General features: G+C 24.3%; 1 protein-coding gene across 1 annotated transcript in view; it reads right to left on the bottom strand.

Annotated features, from left to right (window-relative positions):
• The window catches only part of Cap-G (Chromosome associated protein G), an 84,532-nt gene that overhangs the window by 22,504 nt on the left and 46,674 nt on the right, over nucleotides 1-15,354 (bottom strand). The gene's annotated exons all lie outside the window — the stretch shown is intronic.

Genomic DNA, 15,354 nt, shown 5'->3' with positions numbered 1-15,354 from the left:
TTCTCAATAGTGGCGGCGCTTTTCCGACGAGTTTTTGATATCGTATATGATTGTTTTCGACGTACTGGGGATTCTCAGAAGCGCCCCCAAATTCAAAAAATGTTGGCAGGGTAGTATTACCAATCAAACTACTGGGCGCACATGACAAACCCAACCATCCTTTGAACATCACTGTCAGAGGATGGGAGGGAAAACAGTGCGTTTAAAACTTAACATTAAAATACACCTTTCATTTCCATAATAAAAATAACAATACTCTTTAATGAATACTGTATACCAGCTGTACAAATGGCACTACCTTATTTGTTATACCCTGGCTTAGTGTATCATACCTATTCACATACGTCAACGATGCGTTACGCACATACGTTACCACACGTTATATCGTTATCGATTTCCAAATTAACAAATGAAAATCGATACCCACTCCTCGTGAATGACTCGATTTTCATTCATAGTACATGCAACCGCCGAAATCGACAACAGAAAGGGTAAGTATAGTGAACCAAAATAAATACTGAAAAATACATTAAATATGTATATGAAATTGTGAATAAACCAAAATATATAAAAGTGAAGTGCTGCCAATAAAATGTACACTAAAAAACGGAGAACTAAAAACAAATGAAATACAAAAGGTATTGGCGCTGAAGTGTGTGTGTGTGTGTGGTCATGCTTACAACTGTAAATGCATAGCAAAAACGTGAAACCAAAAAAACAAAAATACAGTGATCTCGCGGTAACATCCCAATAAACACAAACGTTTGAAAAAAACTAAATTTCAAAAATTTTTCAAACATTGCTTTAAATGATTAGGGTAATACTCAATTTCATAAATTGTTGAGAAAATCGCGTTCTCAACAAAAAAAAAACACAGACATTACCCTCAACAATAGAATTCAAAACGTTAGCAACGATTTCTCAACATATTAGCAGCACCTTTCCAAACTAAATTTAATTTTAATGCTTCAAACCTATTTGCAAATTTGTTGAAAGCAAGCAATTTGCAAGCCTATTTGAATTAATGTTGAAAGGTAAGTACTATGTTCGCTTTTCGCGTTGAAATTTTCGTGGTTACTTTATTGAAACAGCTCAATATAAAGCATACCAATTAACTCAATTGATGCGTAGTTTCTTGTTCCTCTAGATATTGGCAAGACTTTACAGGAATAAGTTTGTTTTCATTTATAATTTTGGTTATTTAAGGAAAAGTAATCGCGAAAATAAAGTGGTTTTCAACTCGAAAACCGAACATAGTATCTACCCGAAGATGGGATTCTCTTTTAAATTGATATGGAGTTACCTATGAAAAATGCTCAGCCTTGCGTTTGTTGGGATGAACAAATTTTTACTTTTCCGAATGTCAAGTACACTCTCAAAAACAATTACGGAATTTCCAATAATCTAGTTTGTTTTTTTCGGAACTTAAACTATTAATTAAAATAGCTTTATAATTCCAGCCCGCTGTACTTTTCCGATCTCCTTTTTTATACTTTCATTTTCGACTTAAATTTTAACATTCGTTTTTAATTTACAATTTCAATTTTTACTTTCAACTTTAATTTAAATTATATTTTTAATTATGCCTCTAATTTTAATTTTTTTTAGTTTTGATTTTAATTTGACTTTGAAATTAGATTGGAAATTTGAAATTGACATTTAAATCTGGCGTTTGCTTTTTTTTTTTTAATTTTTAGTCTTAATTTGTATTTGTATTTACTTTCTTTTCATTTTACATTATGCAATTTAGTATTTACTCTGTATATATTTATTTCTTTAATTCCTTTAACTTTTTTCTTTTTCATTTTTCATCTTTCCAGATTCATTCATAATAGCCATAAGCTAGCTTACCCGCCCACAGGTATGTGTGTTGCTTACACGAACTTTAAAATAGAAATTAAATTTTACTTTAAACTTTATTTTTGACTGTAATTGTAAATTAAATTTTTATTAAATAAAATATAATTTATTTTAAGAACAGTTTACTTTCAATTTAAATTTAACTTAAATTTTTAATTCATATTTTAATTTCAAACTCAACTTCATTGTTAATTTCAATTTCAAATCTTTTAAACTAGAAATTCTCAAGTTTAATTTTTAATTTAAAATTTGATCTTAATTTTAATATTAATTTTAATATATTTATTTTTTTATATTTTTAATTTTTAAATTTCAATTTTAACCTCAATATTAATTTTATTTTCAGCTTGAATTTTAATTTTAAAATCTAAATTTTAATTTAAATTCAATTACGATTTCAAATTTTAATTTTAGTTTTAGTTTTAATTTTAATTTTTAATTTAATCTTAATTTTTAACCGTATTTCAATTTCAATTTCAATTTTAATTTAATTTTGATTTTAAATTTAATTCTAATTTTAATTTGAAATTGAATTTAAATTCGAATTTGAATCTGACTTTGAATGTTGAAATTGAATTTATATTTGAATTTAAATTTAAATTTTAATTTTGAGTTAATATTGAATTCAATACTGAATCTGCATATTAAATTTTTACTCTTAATTCCTCATTTATTTTGAATTCAATTTTAATTTATTTTAATTTAATTTAATTTAATTTAATTTAATTTAATTTAATTTAATTTAATTTAATTTAATTTAATTTAATTTAATTTAATTTAATTTAATTTAATTTAATTTAATTTAATTTAATTTAATTTAATTTAATTTAATTTAATTTAATTTAATTTAATTTAATTTAATTTAATTTAATTTAATTTAATTTAATTTAATTTAATTTAATTTAATTTAATTTAATTTAATTTAATTTAATTTAATTTAATTTAATTTAATTTAATTTAATTTAATTTAATTTAATTTAATTTAATTTAATTTAATTTAATTTAATTTAATTTAATTTAATTTAATTTAATTTAATTTAATTTAATTTAATTTAATTTAATTTAATTTAATTTAATTTAATTTAATTTAATTTAATTTAATTTAATTTAATTTAATTTAATTTAATTTAATTTAATTTAATTTAATTTAATTTAATTTAATTTAATTTAATTTAATTTAATTTAATTTAATTTAATTTAATTTAATTTAATTTAATTTAATTTAATTTAATTTAATTTAATTTAATTTAATTTAATTTAATTTAATTTAATTTAATTTAATTTAATTTAATTTAATTTAATTTAATTTAATTTAATTTAATTTAATTTAATTTAATTTAATTTAATTTAATTTAATTTAATTTAATTTAATTTAATTTAATTTAATTTAATTTAATTTAATTTAATTTAATTTAATTTAATTTAATTTAATTTAATTTAATTTAATTTAATTTAATTTAATTTAATTTAATTTAATTTAATTTTAATTTAATTTAATTTAATTTAATTTAATTTAATTTAATTTAATTTAATTTAATTTAATTTAATTTAATTTAATTTAATTTAATTTAATTTAATTTAATTTTAATTTAATTTAATTTAATTTAATTTAATTTAATTTAATTTAATTTAATTTAATTTAATTTAATTTAATTTAATTTAATTTAATTTAATTTAATTTAATTTAATTTAATTTAATTTAATTTAATTTAATTTAATTTAATTTAATTTAATTTAATTTAATTTAATTTAATTTAATTTAATTTAATTTAATTTAATTTAATTTAATTTAATTTAATTTAATTTAATTTAATTTAATTTAATTTAATTTAATTTTAATTTAATTTAATTTAATTTAATTTAATTTAATTTAATTTATTTAATTTAATTTAATTTAATTTAATTTAATTTAATTTAATTTAATTTAATTTAATTTAATTTAATTTAATTTAATTTAATTTAATTAATTTAATTTAATTTAATTTAATTTAATTTAATTTTAATTTAATTTAATTTAATTTAATTTAATTTAATTTAATTTAATTTAATTTAATTTAATTTAATTTAATTTATTTAATTTAATTTAATTTATTTAATTTAATTTAATTTAATTTAATTTAATTTAATTTAATTTAATTTAATTTAATTTAATTTAATTTAATTTAATTTAATTTAATTTAATTTAATTTAATTTAATTTAATTTAATTTAATTTAATTTAATTTAATTTAATTTAATTTAATTTAATTTAATTTAATTTAATTTAATTTAATTTAATTTAATTTAATTTAATTTAATTTAATTTAATTTAATTTAATTTAATTTAATTTAATTTAATTTAATTTAATTTAATTTAATTTAATTTAATTTAATTTAATTTAATTTAAATTTAATTTAATTTAATTTAATTTAATTTAATTTAATTTAATTTAATTTAATTTAATTTAATTTAATTTAATTTAATTTAATTTAATTTAATTTAATTTAATTTAATTTAATTTAATTTAATTTAATTTAATTTAATTTAATTTAATTTAATTTAATTTAATTTAATTTAATTTAATTTAATTTAATTTAATTTAATTTAATTTAATTTAATTTATTTAATTTAATTTAATTTAATTTAATTTAATTTAATTTAATTTAATTTAATTTAATTTAATTTAATTTAATTTAATTTAATTTAATTTAATTTAATTTAATTTAATTTAATTTAATTTAATTTAATTTAATTTAATTTAATTTAATTTAATTTAATTTAATTTAATTTAATTTAATTTAATTTAATTTAATTTAATTTAATTTAATTTAATTTAATTTAATTTAATTTAATTAATTTAATTAATTTAATTTAATTTAATTTAATTTAATTTAATTTAATTTAATTTAATTTAATTTAATTTAATTTAATTTAATTTAATTTAATTTAATTTAATTTAATTTAATTTAATTTAATTTAATTTAATTTAATTTAATTTAATTTAATTTAATTTAATTTAATTTAATTTAATTTTAATTTAATTTAATTTAATTTAATTTAATTTAATTTAATTTAATTTAATTTAATTTAATTTTAATTTAATTTAATTTAATTTAATTTAATTTAATTTAATTTAATTAATTTAATTTAATTTAATTTAATTTAATTTAATTTAATTTAATTTAATTTAATTTAATTTAATTTAATTTAATTTTAATTTAATTTAATTTAATTTAATTTAATTTAATTTAATTAATTTAATTTAATTTAATTTAATTTAATTTAAATTTAATTTAATTTAATTTAATTTAATTTAATTTAATTTAATTTAATTAATTTAATTTAATTTAATTTAATTTTAATTTAATTTAATTTAATTTAATTTAATTTAATTTAATTTAATTTAATTTAATTTAATTTAGTTTAATTTAATTTAATTTAATTTAATTTAATTTAATTTAATTTAATTTAATTTAATTTAATTTAATTTAATATAATTTAATTTAATTTAATTTAATTTAATTTAATTTAATTTAATTTAATTTAATTTAATTTAAATTTAATTTAATTTAATTTAATTTAATTTAATTTAATTTAATTTAATTTAATTTAATTTAATTTAATTTAATTTAATTTAATTTAATTTAATTTAATTTAATTTAATTTAATTTAATTTAATTTAATTTAATTTAATTTAATTTAATTTAATTTAATTTAATTTAATTTAATTTAATTTAATTTAATGTAATTTAATTTGATTTAATTTAATTTAATTTAATTTAATTTAATTTAATTTAATTTAATGTAATTTAATGTAATTTAATGTAATTTAATTTAATTTAATTTAATTTAATTTAATTTAATTTAATTTAATTTAATTTAATTTAATTTAATTTAATTTAATTTAATTTAATTTAATTTAATTTAATTTTAATTTAATTTAATTTAATTTAATTTAATTTAATTTAATTTAATTTAATTTAATTTAATTTAATTTAATTTAATTTAATTTAATTTAATTTAATTTAATTTAATTTAATTTAATTTAATTTAATTTAATTTAATTTAATTTAATTTAATTTAATTTAATTTAATTTAATTTAATTTAATTTAATTTAATTTAATTTAATTTAATTTAATTTAATTTAATTTAATTTAATTTAATTTAATTTAATTTAATTTAATTTAATTTAATTTAATTTAATTTAATTTAATTTAATTTAATTTAATTTAATTTAATTTAATTTAATTTAATTTAATTTAATTTAATTTAATTTAATTTAATTTAATTTAATTTAATTTAATTTAATTTAATTTAATTTAATTTAATTTAATTTAATTTAATTTAATTTAATTTAATTTAATTTAATTTAATTTAATTTAATTTAATTTAATTTAATTTAATTTAATTTAATTTAATTTAATTTAATTTAATTTAATTTAATTTAATTTAATTTAATTTAATTTAATTTAATTTAATTTAATTTAATTTAATTTAATTTAATTTAATTTAATTTAATTTAATTTAATTTAATTTAATTTAATTTAATTTAATTTAATTTAATTTAATTTAATTTAATTTAATTTAATTTAATTTAATTTAATTTAATTTAATTTAATTTAATTTAATTTAATTTAATTTAATTTAATTTAATTTAATTTAATTTAATTTAATTTAATTTAATTTAATTTAATTTAATTTAATTTAATTTAATTTAATTTAATTTAATTTAATTTAATTTAATTTAATTTAATTTAATTTAATTTAATTTAATTTAATTTAATTTAATTTAATTTAATTTAATTTAATTTAATTTAATTTAATTTAATTTAATTTAATTTAATTTAATTTAATTTAATTTAATTTAATTTAATTTAATTTAATTTAATTTAATTTAATTTAATTTAATTTAATTTAATTTGGTTTGGTTTAATTTCACTTTAACCAAATCAAATTCAATTGAAATTTAGTTTGAACTTCACTTGATTTTAAGTGGTATTTAACTTGATTTCAATTGTAATTTTATTTGAATTTAGTTTATACTCGTTTATACATTGGGTAACTTTGATTTTATTTTGAGTTAGAATACATTCGAGTTCGAAACAAATTAATTTGTTTTCTCTTCAATTCGGATCGACCTAGTACAAATTTGCGAACCGGTTTCCGTGTATTATCCTGTTTTGAAGATTGGTTTGAAAGTGATCTGGACTCAGTTTCAATTCATTTGCTTTGTTCTTGTATGATTGGTTTCTGTTTTCTCTCTCTGCTCTTGGCTTTTGCTTGATTCTGAGCTGCTCTTTGTTTGGTCTGCATCTGGCATGTTTTTGGTCTATATTTGTTTCGATTCATATACTAACTTGTTTTAAGCATAACATGCTGCAGGTAAGTATCACCAAAGGTAAGTAATAAACACCGTAAGTATAATTTCTCCTAACAGGTGAATTGTATTACATGGACCCAGGTATTGCGGATATTGGTCACCCAAAAATTTCTTGGCTAAGCTAAATTGCTCCGACCAATTCACGGTAAGCAATATTTCTGAAATTTGTTACAATAATTCAATTAACTAATTCCTTGTTTTCATTTTTCCCTACACTATAGCCTATAATTACCTTAACCTATTGACCTTGGATTTAAACGAAGAAAGATGAAATTGCCAGTAAACTCAACTATTAATGAGGTAAGTGATTCATTTTCTTATATAAACTCCACAGTTCGTCAAAAAAAAAAAATTGTTACTGTTTTAAATCTTTCGCGTGATATACGCCTAACGGTTTTCCCTTTTGATCTTCAATTTCGTAGAGGCACTTTCCGACCGCTCTCACAATTCGGCATTTGAGATATTTTCGGTTTAATTTAGCATTAATATTTTTGCTGAAATCACTGAGCTGGTGATTTCTCCGATAAACCTCTTGACCAGGGAAAAACTTGACTTTTCTAGCGCGTATATTATACTTACGAGCTCGATCACGGTAACTCCTTTCTAGCCTTTTTCCAACTTCTTGTCTCACTAATTCCAACTTGTTAGCCTTGGGTAAAGCACTAAACTCAGGGTCTTTCATGGAATCCAATTTCCTAGCCAGCCTATAAACGCTACCGTGAGTAACCATATTAGTACCAAACAAGGCAAAGTAGGGTGTCATGCCAATCGAGGAGTGTACAGACGATCGCAGTGCACATTCAATCGCGGACAAGTTTTGATCCCAATCCCGTTGATCCTCATGTAGATAGGCCCGAATCGCTGCCAGTATAGACTGATTTACACGCTCCGACGCATTTGCTTGCGGAGAGTATAACCCAGTCTTCATGTGACGGACCCCATAGGCCTCTACGAACGCTCCAAAATCTTTTCCAGTAAATTGTTTTCCATTGTCTGACAAGATAGTTTCTGGGACACCAAATTTATGGAATACTTCGGCCTCAAGGAATTTTATCACATTCCTTGAAGTCGCCTTACTCATTGGTTTTAATAAAACATATCTTGTCACATGATCCAAAACTATAAAAATGAAACTATTTCCGGTCTTAGAGCGAACGTAGGGGCCTAAAAAGTCTATATAAACCTTCTGAAACGGTCGGTCTATTTCTACATGAGAATCCATGGGTTGCCGCATAACTTGATTATTGGGTTTCGTCTCTTTACAAATTCGGCACTTTTGGACGAAAAGTCTTACCTGAGTATTCATATTCGGCCAATAGTAATACTCTTTAAGCCTACCCAGAGTTTTATGAAAACCACCATGCGCCGCCGTAGTTGGGTTGTGGGCTTTCTCTATAGCAGACTCAGTGAGAGATTGTGGAACCCACAACTTCCAGACTGAATCTTCCAATGGAATATTTATTGTCACTGGTGTTGTCCGCTTATAGAGAAAGCCATCAACCACGCGTAAATCTGGCAAACTTGATTGATTCTCCATCACGGTTTTCACTTTGTCCAAATAGTCTTCCTCCTTAAACTCTGGAGCATCCAGGTCTACTAGGTTAAAGGATGCTAACTCCAGTTCGTCCAGATTGTATCTCGATAAAGTATCCGGTACCACGTTCTGACTACCCCGGCGGTGCTCTATCTCGAAATTGTGCCCCTGCAGCAAAAGACTCCACCTTGCCAAACGACCACTCAGTTCTTTATTCGCCATCAGCCACTTCAGTGAGGAATGGTCAGTGATGACCGTAAAAGGCATTAACTCAATATAAGGGCGAAATTTTTTTATCGACATCACCACGGCCAGGCACTCCCTTTCAGTAACGGAATAGTTCTTTTGCGCTGGGGTCAATTTCTGAGAGACGTATGCGATAGGGTTTTCTCCTCCCGCATCGTCTCTTTGAAATAGAACACCACCAATTCCCACATCGGAAGCATCACACTGGATGAAAAATCTTTTTTCGAAATCGGGGTGCCTTAAAACTGGACTCTGGGTTAGCGCATCCTTTAACCGTTCAAACGCTGCTTTCGCCTCATCGCCGAACTCAAACCCACGTCCCTTTTTCAATGTCTTAAAAATCGGTGCAGCAATTTCCGCATAATCTGCAATAAATCGCCTGTACCATCCTGTCATGCCCATGAAACGTCTAACTTGTTTGGCACTCTTTGGATACTCACAGCTGACTATCGCTGAGACTTTGCCTGGATCTGGTTTCAATGTTCCCCCACCAACTATATATCCCAGATAGCGCAACTCCTTGAAGCAAAATTTGGATTTGGCCACGTTGATAGTCAGTCCCGCCTCATTCAGAGCTTTTGCAACTTGTCGCAAAAGTTCCAAATGTGTTTTGAAATCAGGGGCAACAATGAGCAAATCATCAAGATAGACAAACACCCTTTCACGAAGATTTGCAGGAATGACTTTATCCATTAAACGACACATCCTTTGGGCTGCATTACACAACCCAAATGGCATGACCGTAAAATGATATAAGGGCCTTCCTGGTACCGTAAACGCAGTCTTCTCCCGACTCTTCATTTCGAGTGGTATTTGCCAAAAGGCATCTTTCAAATCAACACTCGAAATGAAGTGTGTATCTCCAAGCCGGCTAAGAAGGCCTTCAATATTTGGGAGCGGATAGGCATCCTTGACAGTAAGGGCATTGAGCTTCCTGGCATCTAGGCATAACCTGTTCTTTGTGCCTTTACGGACCAAAGTTACAGGATTATTCCAGGGACTTTCACTGGGCTCAATGACCTTCATGTCAAGCATTCTATCCAGCTCTGCATACATTAGGCTTTGCACTGCTGGAGATACCGGATAGTGACGTTGTTTTACCGGAACTGCATCTGCCGTGTCAATGATGTGCGTCTCTAATGAAGTTTTGCCCAGTCCCCTAACTTCAAACGACGGAAACTGGCCTATGACCTCCTCCAAATGTTTCCTCTCGTCGTTGCTTAACTGGTGTTGCGATGGATCCAATGAAACCTCACCAGACTCTTCCTCAAGCGATAGACATTCAACGCCGGCTAGTAAATTGTACTTCTTCATGAAATCAACCCCGAGATAAAGTGCCTTACTCAAGGTTGGGACTAGAAAGAAAGTTACTACGCTCTCAATCCTTCCTAACTTGACAGGCGCTCGAATGCGGCCAACAACACGATGAGGGGTTTCATCTGCCGTGCCTACGGTAGCTGAGAAGTTGTAGATAGGGATTCGGGCTCGCTCCACTAGCTCCAAGCAACCTTTGCCTAGACAAGTCACCGTTGCTCCACTATCTAACAACCCCTCAACTAACTCGTCACCAATCTTTATTTTTACATACAATCGTGTATCTTCTCCCTCATACAGTGTTGTTGTCGCAATCTCGCGCCTTAGTCTTTTTCTAGTTTTAAAACGTTCCCTAGCTCGCAGTATTCGTTTAGTTGGCACACGACGTCTATATTGAATTTCCTCTATTACTTCTTTGGGATTTAAACTAGTTGTAAATTCCTCACTTACTACATTTCCTGCACTATTTTCACTTAATTCATTATTCTCACTAAAAATCCTATTTCTAACTATTTCATATTCCCTCATTCTAATATGCCAAGGTCTTATTTCCCTAAAATTCATTTCTCTACTCTTACTCCTATACTTATCACTAATTCTATTTTTTAAAATGTTTATTTCAGGTCCCTTCTGCTCATCATGACCATCACCAACTACTTCTGCTGGGGATTCGATGCTGCCGGGCCCGCTACCCCTCTCGACGTGCCCGTTTGCTGGTTTCCCCTACATCTGGGACATTTCGGCTTCACCACGTTTTCCATACCACAACCATAACAGAAGAGGTTACGAGTGGTCGAAAGGCAGTCCATAAATCCGTGGCCTTTTTCTTTGCAATTCCAGCATGTATAATTTGCCTGACGAGAAATTGCCTCCACCTCGATTTCTGGCTGCTCTTCATAATCAATTGCATGAACTCGTGGAGCATACTGCCGATGTGTCTGCATTGCTTGCCGTTGATTTATCAGCAATTGTTCTGCCTTTCGACACTCCTCCCTGAAATGCTGCAGGCCAAACATCCGAATTGGGAAAACCAAAGTTGCCAAGGTATGTTTGAGATTACCTTTCATCATTTCGATTAACATTGTTTCACTCATAGGTTCTCTCTGCTGATGATGAAGTTGTAGCATTGCATTGTAGTAATCTTCAAATGGCTCTTGTGGACCCTGTCGCCTGTCCATCATACGCCTTTGTACATCGAAGTCGCTCTCAAATTTTCGGAATTGTGACAAGAACGACTGTTTGAGAGCCTCGAAGCTATGCACTCGCCCCAGACGCCTCTGCATCCAGTACCAGTCCTCAGCTGGACCCTCTAACAGTTGTGGAAATCTAATCAACACCTCCTCATCATCACAGGCATGGTCGTTCTTGAGCTGTTCTAGGCGGAAAATAAAATCTTCAGCAGTGATTGACTTGGACGTGCCATCGAATTTGAGCCTCCACTTTTCAATGTCCACTTTCCTGTTATTGCGTGATGATGACGATGCTGGAACATATGGGGAATGGGCTGGAAACGTCTGGGGCGGTGGAAATCGATTTTGTCCTGCTCCATTGTAGCCTTGATGATATTGCTGTGCTGAATAGCCAACCGCTCCGAAATCTTCCGCTTGTGGTGGTGGGCCACCTACTGACTGATGTTGCATATTCTGAGTTGCCGATAGTCCCCTTGCATCTGACTGGAATCTCTCTTCGTTTCGTTGTGTGTTCCTTGTGACTGGTGGAACTTCTTGTGCTAGAGCATTTTGGAGTGGTGGATTCGGTGGCAATGAATTTTTACTTGTTTGGTTTTGCACAAGTGTATTTGGGCCGTTCGTAATACCAGCCAAACTTTGCTGTACAAGCTGTGGTACAAGCTGCCGTAACTTCTCATCCAACAATCGGATTAACTCCACTTGCCCCAACCCAATGGCAGAATCAATTACAGCATGTAACTGATTATCGGCGTGCGGATCAGCAGTCCTCTGAGCATCTGCGTCTAAATTTCTATTTTCTCGCATTTGCCTTTGTATATTAATTGCCGTCTCACTGTTAAAATTGGGAGTATTTGGAGTGCTGTTGATTCCCGATATCATTGTTGCATTGACAGATTGTGCTGGGCTAGACGTGGTCGACGTGCTTGTTGTTAGGGTCCCACCCAGAGCCTGGGTGAATACAAGTCCAGCACTCGTTGTCGTTGTGGTTAGTGTTGTGGTAGTAGTGGTGGATGACATGGCTGAGCAGTTAGGAACTGAAAGTTCCTGATCATAACTTGCTGCCCTAGTGCTAACCATAACTAATAAAACAAGGTAAATTATTATATAACTAATTATATTCCTAAACTAATATGTTTTTTTTTTCTTTTAGGTGCACCTACAATTCTCCCAGCTAAACTTCAACTTAAAGGTAAGCAAATTAAAACTGACAAACTAAAAAATAAAAATTAACAATGATGTATATTAAAATATAAAAATCAATGTACTAACCCAAAATTTAAAACAAATAACTAAAAAAAATAATATAGAAAAGAAAAAAAACTAGTAATGATAAAAATGTGCTAAATTCAAAGTAAAAATTGCTACTAATGGCAGGATAAAAAAAAACTATATAGATATAATAAAAATTTATTAAAAATAAATAAATGAATAATTTAAAATAAAAAAAATCTAAAAAACTAAAAATTATTAACCTAATAAAACAATGAATTGAATAAGAATTATAAAAATTGAATTGAAAAATTGAAAAAAAATTAACTAGCACCCAAAACCAAACTTCAAAATTCCAAACACTTAATAATTCAATCAAAGCAAAGCAAATATAAACCAATATAAAAAAACCGAAAATTCATAAAAAAATTGAAAAACTTAATACCTAACAAGTAATTAAATAAAAGATCAAAAGAAAAAAAAATAACAAAAAATAACAAAATGAAATGTAACAAAAATCTAAACAAAAAATAATAATTGCACTTTATGAAAACCAGAAAATAAAAAAAATATTGCTGAATCAAAATCAAAATGAACCAGAAACAAATCAAAACTTAAACAAATAAATACCTAATAAAATACTCAAATGAAACATTTAGAAAAAATAAAAAATTAATGTAAAACTAAACGTCCAAACGTAATTTATAAAAAAAAACCAAACCTTCAACGCACAACTAAAAAAAATCAATCAATCAAAATTCAGTTTATAAAATAAAATAACTAAAAAAATTGTAAACCTAGTAATATAAAAAATTAAAAATTAAAAAAAAATAGATAACAAAAATTAAATTCAAAAAAATTGAAATTGAATTGATGAATAAATACTAAATAAATAAAAAAACTAACCATAATAACTCTAAAACAACTTTCAAAAACCAACAACAAATTTAATTTAATTTAAAATGAAATGAATAAAAAAAATAAATACAATGAATCAAAATGGAATGAAATGAATAAAAATGAAATGAAATTAAGTGAATAAAAATGAATTGAATGATTATGAAATGAATAGAACTGCAATGAAATAACTAAAAATAATATGAAATGAATAAAAATATAAAGACATGAAAAAAAATGAAAATAAATGAATTAAAATGAATGAAATGGAATGAATAAAAATGAAACGCAGTAAAACAAAATGGAATAAAGTGAATAAAAATTAAATGAAATGAGTAAAAAAAATATGAAAAAGAAAAAAAATTAATAAAATGAAATAAATAAATAAATAGAAATGATATGAAATAAAAAAAAATGAAATGATTAAATATGAAAATTAAAACATAAAAATTATAAAAACCCAGATTCAAAAATTATACCTAATAACAACTACGAATATTAAAAGAAATAACCATATAGTAATTAAAATTAAATTTAAAATGAAATTAATAAAAAAAATGAAATGCAATGAATGAAAATGGAATGAAATAAATAAAAAAAAAAATAAAATTAAATGAATAAAAATGAAATGTAATAACTCAAACTGAAATGAATAAATATGAACACGAAATGGATAAAAATGAATGAAATAAAGAAATGAATAAAAAGTACAATCGAAATTATACCTAATAAAAACTATGAATAATAAATTAAAAACTAAATAGTAAATGAAAAAAGTAATTTTTAACCCTAATATAAAATTAATGAACAAATAATTTATAAAAACCAAAAAAATCTAAAAAATATAAAATAAATGATAATAGATTGTGATTTATTAAATTAATATCTTTGAAACCCAAAAATAACCTAAATGGAATTAATATTTACAAAAAAAAGAAATAATAAAAGAAATTAAAATTTCGAAATCTAAATCTACTAAATTCAAATTAAAAATAAAAATTTTTAGTGAAAAACTAAATTTGAAAATTAAAATGTAATAAAATGAAAATGAAATAAAGTAAAAATAATAAATAAAATAAAAATCCAAATAAAAGAAAATTATAAAAAAAAAATAGTAATAACCGCAATCTAATTCAATATCTTTCTCTTTTAGGACGCACACACACTTCACTTCGAAATTTCAAAAACTCAGGTAAGGAAAACTCATTAAAAGTAATATCAAATTTTCTGTTCCTCTTTCAGACACTTTCGCTAAAATATCCCAAAAATGCTAACTAACTATCATTCAAAATCAGGAAAAGGCTTTCAAAGGTGATTCTTCAAACAGGTGAGTAACTGCAAACCAATAGGGTGGATTAATAACAAGAAAAATTCACATAACTCCAAAAATAACACAAATTTTCTGTCTATTTCTATTTTTACAGATACGTACTGATGGCATTTACAAATGATTAACCGGTATTGTGTTACCCCCTTATAAACAAAAACCAAAAGGACAATGGAGAAACACAAACACACAAATTTCATCCACGGCTCTATTTGGTTGGCATATGTAACGCTAAAAATATACGGACGGACAGGTAAGTAAACACAATTTGGACTATTGAAACTAAAACTATTGTTAATGATGGTATTTTCTTTTCCCAGGAAAACGTCGCAAACGACAACTTAGTCGATAACCAATACGCGTCGTGACTTACGCTCCCTTTTTGGAATCGACGAACACCTGACCACATTTGTTCCC

The sequence above is a fragment of the Haematobia irritans genome, chromosome 5 (genome assembly GCF_050003625.1).
Source record: "Haematobia irritans isolate KBUSLIRL chromosome 5, ASM5000362v1, whole genome shotgun sequence".
Lineage (NCBI taxonomy): Eukaryota > Metazoa > Arthropoda > Insecta > Diptera > Muscidae > Haematobia > Haematobia irritans.
This window is presented reverse-complemented; position numbering and strand designations above follow the sequence as displayed.